This window comes from Tamandua tetradactyla, chromosome 11 (assembly GCF_023851605.1).
Source record: "Tamandua tetradactyla isolate mTamTet1 chromosome 11, mTamTet1.pri, whole genome shotgun sequence".
Classification (NCBI taxonomy): Eukaryota; Metazoa; Chordata; class Mammalia; order Pilosa; family Myrmecophagidae; genus Tamandua; species Tamandua tetradactyla.
The window spans coordinates 46,483,931-46,504,203 of NC_135337.1; the positions used below are offsets into that span (position 1 = coordinate 46,483,931).

At 33.4% G+C, this 20,273-nt stretch overlaps 1 long non-coding RNA gene across 1 annotated transcript in view; it reads left to right on the top strand.

Annotated features, from left to right (window-relative positions):
* LOC143649506 (uncharacterized) overlaps positions 1-20,273 on the top strand; it is a 99,682-nt gene that overhangs the window by 5,122 nt on the left and 74,287 nt on the right. Inside the window, exon 2 of the long non-coding RNA XR_013159066.1 lies at positions 795-888. This is a non-coding gene — a long non-coding RNA (uncharacterized LOC143649506). The remainder of the gene's footprint in view (positions 1-794; positions 889-20,273) is intronic.

Genomic DNA, 20,273 nt, shown 5'->3' on the forward strand with positions numbered 1-20,273 from the left:
TAAAGGATATTTCCGATAGGGTAAATCAAAAGGATAGATTGAATGTAATGCTATGAAAAAAAATCAAATACAGGTGCAGTCAATTTAAATAATAATGCAACTATTAAACTATAATTCATAGAACAAGATTCCATTTTCACTCCACTTGTGGATTAATCAGAAAAAAAATCGAATTTTATTTAAACCATTTGGTGGTTTTAAGGAATCTGAAAATTAATAATTAAGATTTTTTAAAACATAGAAATTTAAAATGGGAAGATCTAAAAGTTTCCCCCTGACAATTTCAAAAATTTATTTTGTAACCATTTGTTTATATCTGCTCTACTATAATTGTTGAAGACATGAAAAAATAAGTATTGGTATGTAAAGAAAATGAAATAGCTGGTCCAATTGTTTCCCTGAACTAGTATGTGGAAGGTATGTGTTATAACACCCCAAACGGAATTGTTAACTTGGGAGAACGAGAGCAAAGGGAATAGAGTTAGAGTACTAAATTAATTTTTTTCATGTTTTTCCTCATTCTATGGTAGACGAAGGCATGAATATGACTTTCTGTCTAAGCAGCACTAACGTGCAAATAAGTCATTTCTACTGTGATTTTTTTAGAGTAATATTGGAGACTCTAAAGAACGTGAATAAGTGCTAATATTCTCGTTGCAGTGCTAAAACTCCAGTCTTTGATTAATAAAATCTAAAATAAGAAAATAGAATCCTTGAAGATGTGATATATATGATTTTGGATTATCTGTTAAATTTAGAAAATATAAGTTGCTAAACCCTTATATTCCTTCTAGATCAAATAATACCTTGACAGTTTCCATTATCTCTGTCTCCACCAAAATTCAGCATCAGTATCAGTGCTATCTCTGAGATGAACAGTGATAATAAGTAAGTACTCAATAAATATATATTTAACCATATCCGTAACATACTTTACTTTCCATGTACCTTATAAAATATTCATATGTACATCACACAATTGGATATTAAGATTATTACTCTTAGATATCCATTTAACATTCCATTCTTGGAAGTAAAGCACATGTACTTCCTAAATTATTTTCCTTATCAACACAGACAACTCCAGGTTGTCCAAAAGTACCAGTAATTTAACTGCTGACCTGGCAATAAAACAGAGCTGAAAAGGCAATGAGAACCCCCAGCCTTTTTAGAGTGAAAATGCTGCTTTTGCATCTCAGAACAGTTTTGCAGCTGCCATGCACCCAATCCCAGCAGTATGACTGGGACCAACTAATCTATGTTTAACTTTTGCACATAATCTGGACCATTTAACAAACTATATGGAATTTTCCAAAACAGAACCAAAAAGTGGAATTTTTTTGCTATGGTTCAACCCACACCTGTAGTGTTTCAGTTTGCTAAAGCTGCCAGAATGCAATACACCAGAAATGGGTTGGCTTTTACAAAAGGGATTTATTAGGCTACAAATTTACAGTTCTAAGGCCATGAAAATGTCCAAATTATGGCATCAACAAAAGGATGCCTTCACTCAGGAAAGGGTGATTGTGTCCAAGGTTTCTCTGTTATATGGGAAAGCACATGGTGAAGTCTGCTGTTCTTTTCTCTTGGCTTCTGGTTTCAAATTGTTCTCGCCACTTCTGGTATCCCTTGGGGGGTGGTCCTCCTTCTTTATCTTTAAATGTCTGTGTCTAGGTGTCTGCTCTCTGTATTGGCACTGAGCTTTTTCTTCATGAACTCACTCTTTTAAGGACTCCAATAAACCAATTAAGACCCACCTTGGATGGGCCAGGCCACATCTCCATGGAAATAATCTAATCAAAAGATCCCACCCACAATTGGGTGGGTCACATCTCCAGGAAAACAACCTAATCAAAAGATCCCACCCACAAGTTTGGATTAAAAGAGCATGGCTTTTCTGGGGTACATAATAATCTCAAACCAGCATGCATAGGATGCATTAATCAACATTATGTAAAGTACTTCTATAGTTTGAATAATATTCATTGAGATCTTAAACACATATAGAGTAATCTTGGAGGATATAAACCAAACAGGGGATCCTTAATTAACAAGATACGCCTTTTTCCACAAATAGAGTATAATCTTGTTTTGACTGATTTTTAAAAATTCAATTATACAATATTAAGTCCATAAGACATGTATTTACTAACAGAGGCATGTTGTTCATTAAAAAACATCTAAAAGGGACCCTGAAAGCAAAATTAGATGGAAGGTCCTGGATGTTGCCAATTCTTAATACATTGAGTTACTTCCAAATAGAAGACTACACACACTATCTTAACACACAATGAGTACAGATAGCCTATAAGACTATGGCAATTCAAGCAAAAAAGAACAAGCATCCTGAAAATGCACACATATTTCCCATCCTTAAATTTTGGGGGATGTCAATTAGACATGCTCTTAGAGGTGCTCTATTTCATGAGATTATGTAGGTCTTAAAACAAGGCTATATTTTGGGCTTCAGATGTTGAATTACTTACCTATCATTGTATAACAAATTACCCCCAAAACTTAGTGGCTTAAAACAATAAGCATTATCGTACAGTTCCTTGGGGTCAGATATCTGGGAGTGGTTTTAATTAATGCTTATTCATTCTTCAAAATTGAGTTTACATAAAATGGTTTACATACACCACCTCCTAGAAGCCTTATCTAATCCTTAAGATTGAGGTAAATTACCTCATTCTATGTTCCTTATGCCTGCTTTTTAAAATCAATCCATATTTATTAGACTGTACCATAATTTCATATTAATTTGCCTTCCTCAACAATCCCTCCAGGGCAGGAACTGACTTATTAATGATTATATTTCCAGCACCTTACAAAATGGCTGGCTTAAAAGGAGTTCTCAATATTTCCTAAGTGATTCAAAAATCAATTTCATCCGGTTTCTAGTAATAGGGCAGGTAATGTCAGCAAGGGAAAGCGAAAGTACCACATCCTCGTAAATAAATGATCGTATATTTTATTTCAATCATAAGTGAAATTATTTCTGAAGACTGTAATCTTCACCAAGGATACCAGAAATATTGTGCAGGTACTACCTGGTTGAGATAGTTGGAAAGTAGCCAAAAAAGCATTATTACCTTAAAATTAGACAAACATGAGGCTAGTGAAATATTAAACCATGTTGCTGTCAAAGACAGTGAAAATTTCAAAAACTGAAATTTTACCTTCAGTTAGTCTGTCACAATTTCATGGAGAGAGAACCCAAATTAACAACATCAGGGCTGAAAATGGGAAAATATTAGAGATACAAAAGCTGGTAAAATGATAATAAGGGAATATTTTTAACAACTTTATGACAATAAGTTTGACGATGAAGAGGAATTGGACAATTTCATCCAACATGATACAAAACTGAAAATATGAAAAAAGCATAAGTGTTGAAAAACTTAATATCAATATTTTCCCACAAACATCTGTAGATACAGATAGTGTTGCTCTTGAATTCTAATAATTAAAAAAGGAAGAAATAATATTTATCAAACACATCTTTCAGAAAATGGTGCAAGAGGGAACATTTCCAAACACAATTTATGAAAACAGAATAACCAAATTATGGCAAAAATATAACAAAAAATATATACAGGCCAATATCCTTCATGAACACAGAGGCAAAAATCCGTAACAGTAGGTTTATGAATTCCATAACCATATGAAAACGATATTGTCATGACAAAGTGGGATTTATCCCAGAAATTTAGTTTGATCTATCATTTAAAAATCAATATAACATGATACATTTACAGAATAAAGCATAACCATATGACTATTTCAATACATACAGGGAAAGCATTTGACAAAATTCAACAGCCCTACATGATAAAAAATAATTAAACTAAGAATGGAAGGAAATCTCCTCAACCGATAAGCAGCATTTATGCAAAATGTAATGCTAAAATCATACTTGATGAAATATTAAGCCATTATTGCCTAATATTAGAAATAAGGCCAGGATATTTATTCTCAGCACATCTATTCAGTATTGTCCTGGTTGCCCTACTCAGTACAAGAAATCAAAAATTGTTTAAAGATAGATAAAACACAGGGTCTGCCAGGGTAGCTCAATGGTAGAATTCTCACCCACCATTTGGAAGACCTGGGTTCAATTCTTGGCCCATCGCTTCTCCCAAAAAACAAACCAACAAAAACAAACAAACAAAAATTCACCAAATGGTGCTGCAATAACGGGATGCTCACGTGGAAAAAGAATCAAATGTGACCTCCACCATACACCAAAAAAAAAAGCATTAAAATTAGAAAATTAGGGTGGGCCATGGTAGCTCAGCAGGCAGAGTTCTCACTTGCCATGCCGGAGAACCGGGTTCAATTTCTGGTGCCTGCCCATGCAAAAAAACAAAAAAAAAAAAAATAGAAAATCAGATATCAGACAGGTATTATTTGAAGACAATATAATTATGTATATTACAAAAACCCTATAGAATCTACAAAGAAATTACTAAGGCTAATAAGAGAATTGGAAAAGGTTACAGGATTCAAAATAAATAGATAAAAGCAACTGTATTCCTATATACCAGCAATAAGCAAGATCATTAGTACATTTAAAAATATTGGGAGTAAATCCAATGAAATATGTGCATGACATTTATACCAAAAAAAAATAGAAACATTTCTTAAACCTAGATAAATGTAGAGACTATGTATGTGGATTGGAAGATTCAATATTTTAAGATGATCACAGCCCTGCAGATCCATCACAATCCATAAAAAAATTCAAGTAGAATTTCTCATAGGTAGTGGCAAACTGATTCTAAAATTTCCATTAAAATACAAAAAAAAAAACTAGAGCAGCAAAAATTATTTTTGAAAAAAAATGAATAGTTGAGAAAATTATACAAGCTGATTTCAAAACTTACAATAAAGCCATGATAATCAAGACAGGGTGATTTGGTATAATATAAATAAAAAATCAATGAAGAGAAAAAGAGTTCAGAAATAGAGTCACATTTATCTGGTCAATATCTAAATAAATTAGAAGTCAAAGTATTTTTTTTTGACTTTTAATAAAAGGAGATTTATTTCATTAGTTCTTCAGAGGAAAGGCAGCTAACTTTCAACTGAGGTCCTTTCACAAATGTTGCTGAAACAATTAAATAGGAAATGAGACTACTATTTCATCCCATAGCAAAAATTAATTTGAGATGATAATAGGTCTAAATTGAAAACCCAGAAACATAAATCTTCTCAAAGAAGTCATACACTTATATTTTCTTGACCTTAAAGTAAGCAAATATTTCTTGGTCCATACATAAACATTAACCTTAAAAGAATTAAAATTTGATAAATTGAAAAAATCTCTAGTCATGCAATGATTCCATTTAAACAATAAATGGACAAGCCACTTATTCACTTGAGAATGAGAGAAACATTCACAATACATAGATATGAACAAATCTTTATATCTAGAACATATAAAGAACTCATAATAAACAATAAAATGATGATTAACCCTATTTTTAAAAAGTGGAAAAATAATTTCAGAAACAAAATTTTAAATAAGATATTCAAAAAAACAAGAACTAAATCAAAAGACACTCAACATCATTGTGATCAGGGAAATACAAATAAAAATGAAAGCCACTGAAATATCTTTTCATGCCTATTAGAATAGCAAAATTAAATAAATAGGTAGATAAGCAGATAGATAGATAGATAGATATATAGATAGATAGATAGATAGATAGATATGTAGGTAGATATAGAGAAACGTGAATGGACTATTCTAAATATAGAGAAGTATGTGGAAAATTGGAACCCTCATAAACTGTTGAATCGTAAAATGGAAACCAATTTGCTTGGCAGTTTCTTATTAAATTCAAGTATATATGTACTCTACAGCCCAGCAATTCCACTCTTGGATATTAATATGGAAAGGAGAAGGCATAGAAGGGGAAGAGAGAGAGGAGGAAAGAAGGGAAAGGAGGGTAGGGAAGAGAAGACTAGGTAGGTAGGTAGGTAGGTAGGTAGATAAAAGGGGGAGAGAGAGAGAGAGAGAGAGAGAAATACAGATATAGATATACTACAAAAATAGTCATAGCAATCAGGAAACAAGCCCAAAGTCTATTGATAGTAAAAATGGATAAATTGGGATATTTTCATAAAAGGGAATACTACTCAGAAAGTTAAAGAATGAACTACCAAAACTCACAACCATCTCAAAAATATTATGTTAAGTGAAACATCCAGACCCAAAAGAATGCATTTAGTATGATTCCATTTATATACAATCCAAAAATTACAAAACTGTCCTATGGTAATAGAAGTCAGAAAAGGCTTAGGGAAGGGGGTTGAAATTGACCAAAAAAGGTCACAAGGAATTTTCTGAAGCAATGGAAGAGTTCCATGTATTTTTTTATGCTGTCATTATACCAGTTCATAAAACTGCCAAAACATATCATATTGCACACTTAAGATCTGTGTATTTTATTGTATGTCAGTGATATATCAATTAAAGAAATAACTAAAAACCTTAATGTTATATTTGGATATACCTTCTATAATACCATTTCCGATCATCATTTCTTCTTGAATCTATTTAATTACTACATCTCAAAATCATCTACACCTTTCCATCAAATTGCCAGCACCTTTTCCCAAGCTATCATCACATTGTGTTTGCACAAGCAGCCTTCTAACTTCTATTTTGGACATAGAGCCTTCTACTATACTTTTTGCCTTCTTGAAGTCTACTCTCCACTATTACATGAAATAATCTTTTATAAATACAAATGTATTAAAGTATATAAGAATTTCATGCTGATCTTTCAAAAATAAAAATATTTAATATATTCTACAAAGCCTTACATACCTAGAGACTAAAAACTGTGTCATATTCCTTCTATGAAGATCAAGAAATAGCCTGGCCTCACACATACGTAGTAAGAAAATCAATAATGTGAACAACTTGGTGACTTCCAATTATTTGTCAGGAATTTACCAGGTGCTTGTATATATAATCTCTAATTTTATTACCCTCCAAAGGAAACAGAAGTTTCAACAGGTTGGTAACATCCAGGAGGTTAAGTTCATGTGTCGTGAAGCTGTATTTCAAATCAGGTCTGTCTGGCTCCAAATTCTGTCGTCTGAATTTTAATGATGATACTGGGAATTATGCTCATTGATCTTTGACTATATATATAGCTGTGGTTTATATAGCTGAGTGTGATAATTAGAGAAGCCATAGTAATTGGTTCAATATCAACTATTTTTCTTATGATTCTTACTGATTAGCTCCAACTAAATAATATTTGCATGGAAACTCTCCAATGATAAGGTTTGCAGGTAGGTCAATTTATGTGCTCCCTTTTGTAAGTTGTCCTCATAATAGAAGTAACACATGGAAGCTGTCAAAAGGTAGCATAGCCCATGTAATTTATTAGAAGACCACAAAGAAGTATTTTTTTTACAGTCAAGAAGGTGGCTATGAAAATAGCACTTATAGTCAATTTTGGGGAAAGCTGTGTGGGGAAGTGAAGCCCCTGAAATATTTTTAAACCCCTAAATAAATATGTAGAGCTTTGAGGTCATTGGCAGGCATATTTACAGGATCCCTTTTTTTTAATTTCATATACTTTACAACACCATTTAATCCCCACCCTCAATAAAAACAAATAGAAAACAGACCACAGAAGCAACAGTAATATATGATACCTATACTAGGCACTTGAGAGACATGGAGAAAAACATGCTCAAAGAAATACAATCACTACTGTGCACTAAAAGTATAAAAGAACTTTTATGCTTTTCTAGAATGTACTGAAGGTGAGAGGCAATTTTCCATAATAACCCAAATATCTCATTCTGTCGAACTTCTTTTTTTTTCACTTATACTTTAAAATAAATCCTTGTGCAAAGCAAGAGTGTAGACGAAAAGGTTTATGAGCTGTGTTGTGGCATTTCATGTTGTGGTCAAGAGAAAACAGTATGCCAGCAGACACTGGGGATGTGCACAATACTTTTAGCAACTTGATTCAGTGTGTTCGTGTTAGTTATATGTTCAAAACTTGGAGAGAAGTTTAAAATGTACCATATGTTAAAATATTTCAATTAATACAGTATCACTTTGGCAGACCTATGCCTATAGTATAATTTACAGCTTATAATAATCAAGCATTTCTGCGAGTCTTGAGTTGTAGATACTTTGGAGGGTAGCACCATCATGAATTGACAAGAGGTCTAAAAGTACCAAGTTCTTCACTAACTTCCTCCTTTTCATAACATATTCATTTGTGCTATCAGCATCTCATTCTAATTTGCACAGAAAGTAACCGTCTGAGTTTTGTGACAGAAAAGAGGAAATATGCACATATATGTATTTTTTCAAGAAAGCTGTAATGAAAGTGAATAGTCTACTTTCACTTAATCAGGAGGTTCTATTCCAAACTAAGGCAATTATATTTACCAGATGTTACCAATTGCATTGCACTGCAGAAACTTATTTCATTGAGAATGTAAATGTCTTATATTTGAACTAAGGGTGGCTTCATGAAGCCAGCAACAGTTTCTCTAGAAGGTAAAACGGTGATGCTATAAGCAAATATTGCTCAGATTGAATAATTCGTTCCCCCGTTTTTAACAATATACTTATACACACAGAGACAAAAGTTGTTAACAAGGTTGAGCAATGCAGTCCCTTCCATTTCAAGGTACCACAGCATCAGATATGCAACGGAGGATGCTTTCCTAAGAAATGTCACAATAAATTGCTTTGTGATATAGATCTGTTAAAGGCATTTGTTTTTGTTTATATTTCTCAAAGATAATTATTAATATAAATACATTCTAAAAAGATTTTCAAACAATTGCAACTGAGCATAACATATATCCTTAAATCAGATGTCTACCTATCTAGACTTACCTTCTTAAACGTGATAACTAAATGCATCATTTCACTGTCAACATGTTACTCATTGGTAGATGTTTTCTCTTCATTGTCTATAATTAATTGGTGCTAATGAAGCTGAGAAACTGGCATGAACAGCTGAAAAATATCTATGTTCTGAGTAAGGCTATAGGTAACAACCAATACCTTTTTTAAAAAGAAAGCACTGCTTTCTTTCATAATAGAGAAATAGCGATCATTGATACTGCTTATATATAAATCTGAAACTTACCTTGTAGTTATGAAATAGTTTTCCATAGGGATCTCTCAGAGAACTATACAAATACATCTAACCAGAATGACAAAAACTTTTTTTTAATTTAAAGTGCACATAAAACTTGGAATAGAGGTATACTGACTTGAATTGAACTTGGTTGAATTGAAATAAATTTAATGCCATCTATCTTCACATAAAAATATAAGATACAGTGGAAACAAGTTACTTAATCAAGTATAATGGTAATTACATAGTGCTTTTCATCTAATAACCACCTGCCCCCCATATGACAAATATTTATTTAGTTTTTATTCCTAATGTCAAGGAATACTCACCAAGTTTAAAAGAAGGGATACAAGGGCAGAGATTTATTAGAGGTTGTGGTCATTTTTTTTTATTTCTACCTGCTTTGTCATGTAGCCCAGCCACTATGATACTGCAATTATTCCTTAAGCAAGAGGAAGTTCTAGATATTTGTGTGAAGTTAAATGAAAACTCTAAAAGACCTGCAAGACTGCCATACAAATATCAAATAAACAGGTGTCAAATAATTTATTTAACTGGTAGGTGCTATGACCAGTTCAAAGGAGACTCAAAGAACCACAAATTTAAATGGAATAAAGGAATGTTGAAATAAATTTACAAATGACTCAAAATGGACTTTTGCCACAGGGTAGTGTGAGGAGGGAGAAAGGATAGCAATTCAACCTGCACCTTACATAATTCATTTACATATCTATTGGCAAGAATGATTTCTCATTGCTAACAATTATCTACAGCAAGCAATGAAAGGCTAAGAATCTGTAACCCAAAAGTGTATGGTCATCTACATAATATATAATTTTCCATCAGAGTTGTTTTTTATTTGATAGACTCCAATAGCAACACTATCTGTATCTACAAATGTTTGTGGGAAAATATTGATATTAAGTTTCTCAACACTTATGGTTTTTTCATATTTTCAATTTCTTATTGTGTAAGATGAAATTGTCCAATTCCTCTTCATTGTCAAATTTATTGTCATAAATTGTTAAAAATATTCCCTTATTATCATTTTATCAACTATTGTATTTTCCCATTTTCAGCCCTGATGTTGTTAATTTCAATACTCTAATTAATTTGGAATAGATATTTACCAAGTCCAGTAAAATGACCTTTTTGTTTATTCCACATTTCCTTACAGTAATTTTTCTTTGCTACTCAGTGCTATTTCTTCTGGAGGTGCCAATTCTAGACCACCCCATGTGCCAGCAATTGGAGGAGTGACTACAGCAGCTTCTCAGACTAATCAGTGTTTGAATGAGAGCTGTCAGCATTGTAAATTCAACTGTAAAAATTTGTGTTTGGCATTGCAGTTGATGTTCCATGATGCTCATATTACTAAAAATCATCAGAAACATGATTTCAGGCCAACAGGACATATTAATCAAGCTCATAATGTCTTGACAGTATAGAGAAAATTTCAGTGGGAAAGTATGCAATGTCTATAGCACATCCTTCTGAGTTTTCTGATTCTGACTTTTTGAGAGCTCTTGTACTAAACAATTCTTAGCCATCGACATGCAAATAAATCTTGTGGAGAAACAACCTTCTACCCTGTAGAAAAGCCAGTTGTGCTTCCACTTGCACATTCATTTCAACATTCAATTACTCTACATTTTCAAGTAGATTGCCCTATAAATCTAAGATTACTGTTTGACTTTTCCTTTGAACTGGTTGCAACATCTTACCAGTTCCCCTATTAATTAATGATTAAATAAAATTTTTTATTTCTTTACATTCTCACTTTTTATGTATAAAAATCATTTTACTTTTTCTTTGAAAATTATTCTTTAACAACACCAGCCAAAAGTTATAGCCTAGAAGTGCATGGTAGACAGTTAAAAACAATGCCCTGGGGATGCGAGGGTAATTCAGTGGTAGAATTCTCCCCTGCCATGCAGGAGACCCGGGTTCGATTCCCAGCCCATGCACTTCCCCCCCACAAAAAAAACAAGCAAAACAAACAAAACACCAAACTAGCAAAAAGAATTCAACAAATGGTGCTGCAATAAAGGATACTCACATGGGAAAAGAATGAAAATGTGACCCTGCCATACAGCACACATGCCAAAACAAAAGCCTTAATTATAGCTAAAATATATAGTATTGTACTGCACCCTTTTCTGTTAAGCCATCACCACTCCCTTTAAAGACAAGAGGGTTGCTTATATAATGCCTGAAAGGAGTGATGTAATATTTTTGCCTTGAAACCATACAAATGTCAAAAGAAATCTCTATCTCACAATAACTTTCTGCCTTACCTACCTTCTGACTTACTTATGTACCCCACTGTCTTGGTTTGCCAAGGCTGCTATGACAAATACCAAATGTTACTTGGCTTAAGCAACAGGAATCTATTATCTCATGGTTTTAAAGGCTAGACATACCATCAATGTATTAGCAGTACTTGCTTTCTTCCTGGAGCCTGCGACATTCTGATGTTGGTTGCTACAATCTTTTGGGTTCCTTGGCTTGCATCTCTGCATCTGTCACATTGTCTCTTTCTGTGACTTTCTTTGACTGACTGTGTCCAAATTTCCTCTCTTCAAGAAACCTCCAGTCATGTGGATTCATATTTTAATTAACCTGATTCATATTTTCCACACCTTAACTAATAAAAACATCTTTAAAAGGTCCTATTTGCAAATTGGTTCACACCCACAGGAATGCAGTAAGATTAAACATTTGAACAAGTCATTTGTTGAGGACATGAGTCAATCCCCAACACCTACTCAATATACTGAGGAAATTGTAATTTATAATTAGGAAGAAGTGAGTTTGTATTTGAACTATAGGGAAAGAACATTTATATTAAAAGAAAAGTTCATTATTTTACAAAGAGTGGTTTGTGAAGTGGAAATTCAAAAGAATAATGCTGTGCGAATATATTAATTACCTTTAAACTCTAGTTTATGCCTTATTATTAAAGATACCAATAACATTAAATAACTTAGATTTTTAAAATAAGGTGCAGTTATCTTGCCAATCTCATGTACAGACAGGGGCTTGTTCACTGCTGATAGAATTAACTGAACACTTCTAGATTCCCCAGGCCCAGAGATTTCCCCACTGATTCCAGAAATAAGATTGTTAGCATCTTTTTACTTTTTTTTTTTAAATAGCTTTCTCCTTGGGGGTTTGTGAAACCTATTATTTAACTACATTCTGGGAAGAATAATGCACCAAATCCTTAATACCTCAGTGTGAATGTGTTTATCAAATCTATTTCCTCCAGCACTAACGATTCTAGAATGATGCTGATGACATTAGATCCCAGTGGTGGAGGTGGAGCAAGAGTGAGTGTCTGTGGAGCGCTGTCAGTGAGATAAAGGCATCTGAATTAGAAACAATTGCACCGTAAGAGCTACAAATCAATACCAGTTCAATTTTATCAATTCAAAAGTCTATATGTTTCATCACCTGTTCTAGCAAACCTATCACTTTTCTTTATATAGTACATATTCACAGTGATGCATCCAATAGTCTTTTTTGATATGGAATCCACTGCAGTGCAATTGGGTGAAGAAATAGGGATTTGGGGTGGTTGGGATTTTCTCCAAAGAGAACTCATATCTGCCTATCAAATAAATAAATTTCAAATAAACAATTTATAGAGTTGGCAGATGAAGGGGAAAAGGGCCTAATAGCATACCAGACAGCCTAGATCTCTCCATAGGAACTCCACCAGAAGACTGACTTCCTCTAAGTATAATCCTGCATCTGCCACAACCTCTCTAGACTACATTTTTTTATGGTCCGTATCATCATACTAGCAAATTCTACTTCTGCTGTCCATCCTAATGGGAGAGACTACTACTATAGTTCAAAATGCAGCAGTTACATGTAAAACCTTATCTCATCCCTTAATTCTAAGATCGGAAAGGGATAAATTCAAAGAAAAATAGCCAACCTTACAACATGGCAAATGTTTCTGAGGTTATATGTGCTCTTTATTTTAAAAGATTCTAATTACTTTTAATTGCAAAATAAAATAGCAATTAAACTTAAAGTGAAATTTAAAAACTAAATCTGAACACATTTTAGCAAAATTCATTTCCTTCTATGCATGCAATAATTGTATCTGCTTGTAATCAGTACTTTTTCACTGAGCCCTACATCTTAAACTTTCAAATGTTACCATTGAGAATATATATATATATACATGTCCAAAATTAGATTAACAAAATATGTGCTTTTATTGCCACTTACTTTCAAAGTTTTAGCAAGCATCACTGGATATATTAAACTACCTTAATATAATTTAGTATCTGATAAAATTCTTCACCATCTGGCGTAGTTTTTTCTAGCACCTCCATCACTTTTCCCAAACTGATAGCAAAAGAGAGCCCTTTGTTTCATTTCTTGAAGCCCTTTGTCACCTCACATTGAATAATTCCTTATTAATACATCTCATGAGCTGATACTTCAGAATGTGTAGGAATATAAATGATCTAGCTAGCACAAATGGAAAAATATTAAAACCGCCATGAAATGAACAAAGGACCTCTAATTATACACATTAATAAGACAAAGATGGACAGTTTTCAGCTTATGATGGTTTAATAACATCATGATTTTATGGTTGGGATTTCCAGCATCTCTCATATCATGCTGTATCAGTCAAACTAGGCAATTAGTAAATTGATTGAAACTGCAGAGTGGTTTTAAAGACCAACCATGCTTCTGCTGATGTGTTTTTTTTTCTCTTTTGATTCTCCTATGATAGAAAATGCCCTTCTATACTATTCAGTAAATAATACAGGTATTATTTTTCTCTCAAAAGATTGCTAATATCCAAATATTGAAATTTTTTCTTTGATTGGCCCTGGATGTAAAATATGGAAGAAATCTTTTGGTGTAGTCTACTCCTCTAAAGTAAAGAGAGATGCCTACTTAACACTGGCTAGGAGCGCTTATTAAAAAGCATCTAGTCAGATCTGATATTTATGGGTCAGATAATAGCAATGATATCCAAAAAACAACGAAACATAAAATAAAACCAGGAAAATTAATTTTGAGCTATTAATACTTAAGGTGAGATCATTGCTATAGCATTGTTGTTATAGAGCTTCCTGACTGAAAAGCAATAGCCACAGATAATAATTTCATCACTGTATATGAAGTTATATGAACAAAAATTTTACTGGACTTGATGAATATCTATTCCAAATTGATTAGAATATTGAAAAAGATATAGTGTTTTTTTTTCTATCTTCTTTTAGCTCCTTTGAATCATGGGATGATATGTTCTCTTCTTTATTTATTTTTCAAATAAAATTGATTCATCTGCATAATCAAGTGGTTTTCATGACAACTGGAGCCTTTTCTCCAGGTGTAATTCATAACATGATGTTAGTATTTCATATTTTTTTCCTATAATTTCAGGAATTTTCCAGAGAAACAAATCTCTTGACAATCAAGAATGTCATTAAGATATGACAGTATGGTTTTATAGTTCAGTGATGGAAACCACTATTTTTTTCAAACATTCAAAAGATATACTAACCTCCAGTTAGTACATCTATTAGTATACCATTAGATCAGAGTAAGTATATTCAGCAAGATTATAACTTGTAAAGGCAGCTTTAAAACATCAAATCATTGTAGTTACATTAGCTGGTTCAAACTCAGATTCCACCACAGAATTTGAACATTTCAGATTGACTCACTTATTTTATGGAAACCCTGAATTGTACCTAAAAGGCAGAAGTAAAATAAATAATATATGTGCCTCTTAGCTGAGCTTAAAATTTAAATGATTTCCATATGATATGAACTAAAATCTTACATCTTTCCTATATCTTTCCTATATGCATTGTTCTATTCCTTTCCTCTATCTGCATATATTTGAACAGAATTGCAATATGAACCAAAAATATTCATTTAACAATGAAGGCACTCCCCCTGTTTACATGGGACATGACTCCCAGGGGTGTGGACCTTCTTGGCAACGTGGGACCGAAATCCTAGAATGAACTGAGACTCAGTATCAAGGGATTGAGAAAACCTTCTTGACCAAAAGGGGAAAGAGTGAAATGAGACAAAGTGTCAATGGCTGAGAGATTCCAAACAGAGTTGAGAGGTTATCCTGGAGGTTATTCTTACGCATTAAGTTGATATCATCTTGTTATTCAAGATGTAATGGAGAGGCTCGAGGGAACTGCCTGAAAATGTAGAGCTGTGTTCCAGTAGCCCTGTTTCTTGAAGATAATTGTATATTGATATAGCTTTCACAATGTGACTGCGTGATTGTGAAAACCTTGTGTCTGATGCTCCTTTTATCTACCTTGTCAACAAACAAGTAGAACACATGGAATAAAAATAAATAATAAGGGGAACAAATGTTAAAATAAATTTAGTTTGAAATGTTAGTGATCAATGAAAGGGAGGGGTAAGGGGTATGGTATGTATAATTTTTTTTTCTGTCTTTGTTTTATTTCTTTTTTTGAATAGATGCAAACATTCCAAGAAATGATCATAATGATGAATAGCAACTATGTGATGATATTGTGAATTGCTGATTATATATGTAGTACAGAATGATCAAAATAAGAATGTTTGCATCTGATGTGGGTTTTTTTTTTTTTTGGTATTTAAAAAAATAATTTAAAAATTATTTTAAAAAAGTTATTAAAAAAAAGAATGAAGGCAGATAATCCCATGATTGTCACCTCTTTATTAAGGACAGCAATTTCCAATTCGAATTTTCATGATCAGTCATGAAATCAATACTGCTGTTATAAAATGTATTGTTTTTATACACTTATATATGGGTAACTATATAGAATATTTATTATTTATAATGAGTATTGGGCTGAGCACTTTGATGGAGACAATAAGGAATAAAGAACACACCTTTTACTTTAGAAGATTGCATATGGAAGAATAACTAGCAAAGCATGATGGAATGGGTCTGAAGGCTTGATATTGGCTGGTGCTATATCACTAGTAGAATGACATCACATAAAACATTCAATGTCACTAAGCCTGAGCTTCCCAGGTCAGGTTGTGACTTAACCATGAACACATTAAGGACTATTGTAAAGATAAACTGATCCATATAAGATAGTGTAAAATCTGTACATAAAATATTTGTTTTTTAATGCTGAGGAAAAGGGTAAATGAAGAAGTGGTTGACAAAACAAAGAGGAGAGAACTGATGAATCAACTTATGGAAAAGCTTAAAAGGGATTTCCCTTAGAAGGAAAAGGCTTTAAAACACAAATGAAGATTACTCTCAGGGTCTCCAAAGAGGAGAAGGAGATGTTTCTAGAAGCGGGATTGGGGGAGTGGCTTAATTCATGCCTGGAAGCTTATACACTTCTTGTACTCATTGAAGGGGGAGGCAAGTTTATCTCAAAAAGTTTTAGGGGAGCAAGTTAGGTGCTTGATGAGGAGCAAAAAGAAGAATCAGGTCTTTTTTTTTTTAAGAAATGTTAGAAAGCAGCTGATAAATTGTGATTGTCTCTGGTTATATACAGGTAAAGGGAAGTAAGGCAATTTTTAGTGTTTTAAGTTCGTGAGAGGGCTGTAGGGAGTGAAATAGAATATTGATGAGGCAAAGGAATCGAGCCTGTTAGCCAAAGGATTCTCGAACTGATTGTGTGCATTTTAGGAAGGAAAAGAATGCCTAGAGGCTAGAAGACTAGAAGAAAAAGTTGATGTCTAGAGACTGAAAGTCTTAACAAGATCCAAGTGTAGGAAATGCTAGCATGAGATGTATGAACAGAAATGGTGCTGTCATCAGTAAGGATAAGGCAGCTTAAGCTTTCTAATCCTACCATGTGGAGGTCTGATTGCAGGTGAGGAGAATGTTCAGGATATGGCCAGGAAGACAAATTGCTGAAAAGACATATAAATGAGAGATATTGGCATAGAGGAAACATGGAACTGTGAGACTTGGTATTTTTGTGGTGCTTTATATGGTGAAATATACCCAGGATGATAACAGAAGTTGAAGGGGTGATGAAAGACTGTGCCTGTATAGTATGTAAATGACAGAGAGAAACAACAGTGGGTAGCAAACGTCTTAGGTTTCGGTTTGAAAAGGTTTTTGTATAGTTTTGAAGGTCTAAAAGGACGATACCCACAATTTTCAACCCAAGGAAATGAAGACCTCCAGGGAATGAACTCCTTCACCGGACAACGGAAATGTTCTAAGATAACCTGATTTCTGATCATTCCTGCAAATAATCATCCTTCTATAATATAATATAGCTAATAAAGATAAAGTTCTATAATATAATGTAATTAGATATATTACTTGTGATTCTGAGCATTTTCTTTCTAGTCATAGAAAATATTCGCCAATGAAAAATACCCTGGCATTTTAGTTTCCGAGGCTGCTAAAAGAAGAAACCATGAAATGCTTTGGCTTAACAATGAGAATTTATTAATTGACAGTTTTGAGAAAAACATCTAAATCAAGGCATCGTCAAGGTGATGCTTTCTTCCCAAAGACAAGCTGCCAACAATCCTTGATTCCTCTGCAGCATGGCAAGACACATGGTGGTGTCTGTCCATCTCTCCTTTCTTTTCAGGGTTTTGTTGATTTCAGTCTCTTGCTTCTGCAACTTTTCTTCTCTTTGTCTGAGTTGTATTTTCTTACAAAGGACTTCAGTAAGAGGCTAGACCCACCCTGGGCCACATTTTAACTGAAGAAACTACATCAAAAATGTTCTACTTATAGTAAGTTTACACCCATGGAGTGGATTAGCTTTAAGAACACAATTTTGTGGGGTACATACAGTTCCAAACCACCACACCTGGTATACTACTTGCTTAATTAGGAAATCAAATAAGTATTGAATCATGCTAGATCTTAGTAACTATGATGCATTACTTTAAATTAATGACATGAACATTTACTTCTTTGTATTACCCTCTCTGTTTCACTGAGACATTTGTTGCATTGAACTAAATCAATTCTTAGCATACTATGTTTCTTTGCACTTTGGCATTTATCAAACAGTTTTGTCTCTATTGTCCACCATATTTTTAGATTTGCATTTGAAATGTACATTAGTATGATAAAATGGTGTCCCTGTCATTTTTCCATGAGCTGCTTCTTATTTAAACACCTCTTCAAGGGGTTGAGACTCCATTGATTTCAAAGTGAGATCAGCATGCAGATGAGACTTTTAGACAATACTAAATAATGAAAAATTGGAATTCTCATTGCTCTTTCCCAAGAAGATAAGGCTGCATTCAGCAGAGCCGAGGAAAGAAAACTCCAATGAAAAAATATAGAAACCAAGGAACAGCAGGTAGAAAAATTAGTCATGGTTTCTCCAGAGCATAAAATTTTATCTCCAATGCACTGCCAAAAATACTGAATGATTTAATACAAGATGTTTTCCTAGCTTTTACAAAATATGGGTTTCTTAGGTCTTCCTTTTATGCCCCTGTGTTTTCTTGACACATTTTAGCTGGCTACAGTTTCCTTCGATAGTTGCAGAAAATAGCATTTTTAGAACATTTTGCCAAGGCTTACTCATACAAGTCCTGTTGATTTTTATCAAGGCCACAGGGAAAATTCTCCAGTCTTTACTTTGAACATGAACCTGATCTTTGCAGTTATACTTTCATCTGGTTTTGTTATTCAACATATGAGAATTATTTCTCTGAAGGATTTGATTTACTTCTATTAATTATTAAAAAATATTCTCCGTAAAACAATTGTGAAAAAATACCAAAAAATAAAAACAGATGATCATGTAATCCAGAGGAAAGATTTAGTCCAGGAAAAAAATTTTTTAAAAGCATATATAGACAGTATTTTCTTAAAATGACCTTAGAGAGCTAACATGAAAAGCAACTAAAATGTTTGTTAATCTCTCTTTCAGCTTTGAAGATGGTTTCAATTCTAAAGTAAAAGCATCTATATAAATATTCCAGAACTTCAATAGCTAAAATGTATGACTCAGTTTTATAGCCCCTTCATTATAACATCTGAGTCCATGTTTACAAAGCTAAACCAAAGAAAAGATTCAGTAAGTAAATATGAAAATATGATGTCAGAATGGGAAAAAGTGAATCTGAGAATTAAACAACAATTTGAATAACTCATTAGAAACTTTACCTCCATTGTTATGAAGTTTTAGGATTTTTGCTGTTGTTGTTCTAGTATCATCTGTTAGATTTTGTCCACTCAAGTTTAAAATAATTGGCCGATTTCTTCAGTTCCTTTAAACAATGCCTCTAGAAAGTGAAAAGGAGTCTGACTGTCTGATGACAAGACCTTTCTCCATGTTGGGGAGGGGTCCTTTGGGCTCATTAACATCCACTAAAAGGTGCTGGAGCGAGGGTCTGCTCTGGAAAAGCAGGCTCCCATTGCCCCCAAGATGAAGATGTAAGTCAAGTTCACAGATTTTAATCAGGCAAAAGCACCAGTGCCTGAAAAACCTAGTCCAAAATCCCCATACGGCAATGTACTTAACACCTCCCAAACTCCCTTTCAGCACAGATTACCCACTACACTTACAGCGCCAGATGGAATCTTGAAAAAGTGTTGCAATATAATCAGGCATCAAAGTTAAAATGAATTTTATAAACAGCACTAAGGCTAACTACATTTCCAAACCACTCTTGGCACATTTTTTTGGTCTCCCCCATTCATTTTGCCAGCAGTCGTCCATTTAAAAAGTTATGTGAATGTGTGTGTTTTTCTAATGTAACATTTACAGAGAAAGTACTTATGTAAATAAACCTTTAGAAAATGAGGCTGTTATGATTAAAGCACAAATGTGGGCAGATGCCGTGGAAATTACTGTTCTTTTTCTTTAATACTATATTAAGGGAAAGTAATTTAAATGAATTACAAGTAAACAGCTTATACATACCTTTAATATTGTAGACACTCAATTTTACCCAATATTATAACAAAGTATATCAGTGCATTTAGACTGGGAATATCTATTTTACTTTCCCTAGTACAAAGATCATAGGGAGCACACATTCTCTTATGACATGGCTTTGGGCAGTCTTTGTAATATTTTTGCTGTTAAAACACTAGAACCAACTCTGCCTGCCTATTTTTATTATACAGTGTAATTTTACAGGCATTTCCGTATGTCACCTGTGGTGAAACCACATTTGGCCAGC